General features: G+C 51.9%; 1 non-coding gene across 1 annotated transcript in view; it reads left to right on the top strand.

The window, feature by feature from the left end:
- The first annotated feature begins 4,209 nt into the window (after positions 1-4,209).
- The window catches only part of LOC126435477 (small subunit ribosomal RNA), a 1,909-nt gene continuing 1,118 nt past the window's right edge, over positions 4,210-5,000 (top strand). Inside the window, exon 1 of the ribosomal RNA XR_007579964.1 lies at positions 4,210-5,000. This exon is cut by the window's right edge and continues 1,118 nt beyond it. This is a non-coding gene — a ribosomal RNA (small subunit ribosomal RNA).

Raw genomic sequence — 5,000 nt, 5'->3', positions numbered from 1 at the left:
TCGTACCTTAACCTAACCTATATCGTACCTTAACCTAACCTATATCGTACCTTAACCTAACCTATATCGTACCTTAACCTAACCTATATCGTACCTTAACCTAACCTATATCGTACCTTAACCTAACCTATATCGTACCTTAACCTAACCTATATCGTACCTTAACCTAACCTATATCGTACCTTAACCTAACCTATATCGTGCCTTAACCTAACCTATATCGTGCCTTAACCTAACCTATATCGTGCCTTAACCTAACCTATATCGTGCCTTAACCTAACCTATATCGTGCCTTAACCTAACCTATATCGTGCCTTAACCTAACCTATATCGTGCCTTAACCTAACCTATATCGTGCCTTAACCTAACCTAATTTGTGCCTTAACCTAACCTAATTTGTGCCTTAACCTAACCTAATTTGTGCCTTAACCTAACCTAATTTGTGCCTTAACCTAACCTAATTTGTGCCTTAACCTAACCTAATTTGTGCCTTAACCTAACCTAATTTGTGCCGTAACCTAACCTAATTTGTGCCGTAACGTAACCCATGTTGTGCCGTAACGTAACCCATGTTGTGCCGTAACGTAACCCATGTTGTGCCGTAACGTAACCCATGTTGTGCCGTAACGTAACCCATGTTGTGCCGTAACGTAACCCATGTTGTGCCGTAACGTAACCCATGTTGTGCCGTAACGTAACCCATGTTGTGCCGTAACCTAACCCATGTTGTGCCTTAACCTAACCCATGTTGTGCCTTAACCTAACCCATGTTGTGCCTTAACCTAACCCATGTTGTGCCTTAACCTAACCCATGTTGTGCCTTAACCTAACCCATGTTGTGCCTTAACCTAACCCACGTTGTGCCTTAACCTAACCTACGTTGTGCCTTAACCTAACCCATGTTGTGCCTTAACCTAACCATGTTGTGCCTTAACCTAACCCATGTTGTGCCTTAACCTAACCATGTTGTGCCTTAACCTAACCCATGTTGTGCCTTAACCTAACCCATGTTGTGCCTTAACCTAACCCATGTTGTGCCTTAACCTAACCCATGGTGTGCCTTAACCTAACCCATGTTGTGCCTTAACCTAACCCATGTTGTGCCTTAACCTAACCCACGTTGTGCCTTAACCTAACCCACGTTGTGCCTTAACCTACCCACGTTGTGCCTTAACCTAACCCACGTTGTGCCTTAACCTAACCTACGTTGTGCCTTAACCTAACCCATGTTGTGCCTTAACCTAACCCATGTTGTGCCTTAACCTAACCCATGTTGTGCCTTAACCTAACCCATGTTGTGCCTTAACCTAACCCATGTTGTGCCTTAACCTAACCCATGGTGTGCCTTAACCTAACCCAGGTGTGCCTTAACCTAACCCATGTTGTGCCTTAACCTAACCCATGTTGTGCCTTAACCTAACCCATGTTGTGCCTTAACCTAACCCATGTTGTGCCTTAACCTAACCCATGTTGTGCCTTAACCTAACCCATGTTGTGCCTTAACCTAACCCATGTTGTGCCTTAACCTAACCCATGTTGTGCCTTAACCTAACCCATGTTGTGCCTTAACCTAACCATGTTGTGCCTTAACCTAACCCATGTTGTGCCTTAACCTAACCCATGTTGTGCCTTAACCTAACCCATGTTGTGCCTAACCTAACCCATGTTGTGCCTTAACCTAACCCATGTTGTGCCTTAACCTAACCCATGTTGTGCCTTAACCTAACCCATGTTGTGCCTTAACCTAACCCATGTTGTGCCTTAACCTAACCCATGTTGTGCCTTAACCTAACCCATGTTGTGCCTTAACCTAACCCATGTTGTGCCTTAACCTAACCCATGTTGTGCCTTAACCTAACCCATGTTGTGCCTTAACCTAACCCATGTTGTGCCTTAACCTAACCCATGTTGTGCCTTAACCTAACCCATGTTGTGCCTTAACCTAACCCATGTTGTGCCTTAACCTAACCCATGTTGTGCCTTAACCTAACCCATGTTGTGCCTTAACCTAACCCATGTTGTGCCTTAACCTAACCCATGTTGTGCCTTAACTCCTAACCCATGTTGTGCCTTAACCTAACCCATGTTGTGCCTTAACCTAACCCATGTTGTGCCTTAACCTAACCCATGTTGTGCCTTAACCTAACCCATGTTGTGCCTTAACCTAACCCATGTTGTGCCTTAACCTAACCCATGTTGTCCTTTAACCTAACCCATGTTGTGCCTTAACCTAACCCATGTTGTGCCTTAACCTAACCCATGTTGTGCCTCTAACGTAACCCATGTTGTGCCTTAACGTAACCCATGTTGTGCCTTAACCTAACCTATAATGTGCCTTAACCTAACCTAAAGTGCGCCGTAACCTAAACTATATTGCGCCTTAACCTGACGCACGTTGTCGCTGAACCTGCTCTGTAATTGTTATGCAACCCGTTAAAGTAGTGTAGTGTTGCCTAACCGCAACCCTCGCAATATAGTTCGCTACTCGCACTGCCCGGTCCCCTGTGTATCGCGTCATGTTAAACACCTTGCAGGTGTTGCTGACTTTCCACATGCTCCTGCTATACACTGTAGTGTGGATAGCAGCAGGACGTACATGCCCCCCCCCCTTCCCCCCTGCCTTCGCAAGCTGGTCGGTGAGAAGTTTGCATGTTCAATGCCCTTCGCATGCCGACGTACTCAGCCTACGTTGTGGTACGGCCTGTCACCTGTCCGCCGATGTACGCAAAACCCACAAACTGTACTGCACATTGCTCCGTATGTACTGAATGATACATCGTGGCCCATGTGACCGTATGACGACAGCGCCTAGCAACGGCGGACCATACAGTCCAAATATTGTGCACGCAGCTACGTGTCGTCTCCCTATAAGAGCTGGATTGCAGTGTGGTACGCCATACAGACGTGTGGGAGGAACGGACGCCCTGGATGGCGATCAGCATGAGCAGTCTGTTGATGTAGTGGAGCGTGTATTCGGACGTAGTCGTCTCTTCTCACACACCGTGATAGCATGTTGCACCGCGTTCCACATCTGCGACATGCTGCAGAGGCGGGCTGACAGTCGTTCGCGCAATGGACACCGCATACGTACGGGGTCTACCTTCCACGTGTTCTCTAGGCGTGCACATGTTGTTGCGTCTATGTGGGCAGACGTAGTGTGTTGTGACACCTGACACAGGCATGCAATACTCGTTGCAAATGGCGATGGACGTGTACGTTTGCTGGTGACGTTACGCAAATGAACAACCGGTAACCCGTTGTGGTGCGGTTGTTCTCGCTAGAGGTGAATCAGTGTTGGCGACGATCGGTCGAGCTATTAACCGGTTGTTTCAGGGATACCCACCATGCCCACGAACGTGAAAGGGGACCCACCATGCCCACGAACGTGAAAGGGGATCTGGGTGTGAGGCGATACGCGGCGGTGGCTGGGTGGGACCGTCCCCGGCCGGTGAGGGGGGGCCGCCCGGCGTGCTGGCAGCGCGGTGCGTGGGCGCACGCGCTACAGCCGGCTGGTGGGGGCGGCCGGTGGCAGGCGCGCCGGCCGACGGACGCGGCAGGCGGCGCAGCTGCGCGCCGGCGCCCCCTGCTCGCGGCGCCTTGCGGCCAAAGTAGGTCCTCGCGGGCCCGGTGCGAAGCGCGGTGGCCATCTGCAGTGTGCTGGTCCGATTGAGGACTTTGTGCGCTGAGGATGCGCCGCCGCCCGGCGCTCGGCGCCGCGACGCCGTCTGCTGCTCGGTCGCCCCAGCGGTTCTCGCAGGTGGTTTGTATCGCAGCTGTGCGGACGTGTTGGCGCGTGCGCTGTGCTGGGAGAGTTCGCTTCGGCACCCAAGTAGGGCTTTTGTCCTTCTGTGGCGCTGGCGTTGGAGCTGCCGGTCACCGTAGGTGGCGCGTGTTGTCTCCCGCCGGCAATGCCACGACAGCACGCTCCCGGGCCTCTGTCGGCAGCGGCAAGCTCAGTTGGGAGCACGGGTGGTCGCACCTAAAGCGTCTACTCGCCTAACTCCGGGCGATTGCGCCTCTCTCGAACCCGACCAAGTACTTAGGACGGCGCTGCGCGCCGCCGGGACCTGAGAGGGTTTCGAGGTGTGTTGTGCAGGGGAGCTCAGCCTCCTCCTGTTTGCAGAATAATTGAGCGGACGCTTGCGTGTTCGCGCGGGCCCCCGGGACACACTCCCGGGCGGCCGGCTGCTCAGCTCTAGTTGACGCAGCTCCCTGGTTGATCCTGCCAGTAGTCATATGCTTGTCTCAAAGATTAAGCCATGCATGTCTCAGTACAAGCCGCATTAAGGTGAAACCGCGAATGGCTCATTAAATCAGTTATGGTTCCTTAGATCGTACCCACGTTACTTGGATAACTGTGGTAATTCTAGAGCTAATACATGCAAACAGAGTCCCGACCAGAGATGGAAGGGACGCTTTTATTAGATCAAAACCAATCGGTCGGCTCGTCCGGTCCGTTTGCCTTGGTGACTCTGAATAACTTAGGGCTGATCGCACGGTCCTCGTACCGGCGACGCATCTTTCAAATGTCTGCCTTATCAACTGTCGATGGTAGGTTCTGCGCCTACCATGGTTGTAACGGGTAACGGGGAATCAGGGTTCGATTCCGGAGAGGGAGCCTGAGAAACGGCTACCACATCCAAGGAAGGCAGCAGGCGCGCAAATTACCCACTCCCGGCACGGGGAGGTAGTGACGAAAAATAACGATACGGGACTCATCCGAGGCCCCGTAATCGGAATGAGTACACTTTAAATCCTTTAACGAGTATCTATTGGAGGGCAAGTCTGGTGCCAGCAGCCGCGGTAATTCCAGCTCCAATAGCGTATATTAAAGTTGTTGCGGTTAAAAAGCTCGTAGTTGGATTTGTGTCCCACGCTGTTGGTTCACCGCCCGTCGGTGTTTAACTGGCATGTATCGTGGGACGTCCTGCCGGTGGGGCGAGCCGAAGGCGTGCGACCGCCTCGTGCGTGCTCGTGCGTCCCGAGGCGGACCCCGTTGA

Source organism: Schistocerca serialis, unplaced genomic scaffold (assembly GCF_023864345.2).
Source record: "Schistocerca serialis cubense isolate TAMUIC-IGC-003099 unplaced genomic scaffold, iqSchSeri2.2 HiC_scaffold_1208, whole genome shotgun sequence".
NCBI classification, from domain to species: domain Eukaryota; kingdom Metazoa; phylum Arthropoda; class Insecta; order Orthoptera; family Acrididae; genus Schistocerca; species Schistocerca serialis.
Note: the sequence above shows the minus strand (reverse complement) of the source record. Positions and strands in the feature narration are given on the sequence as shown.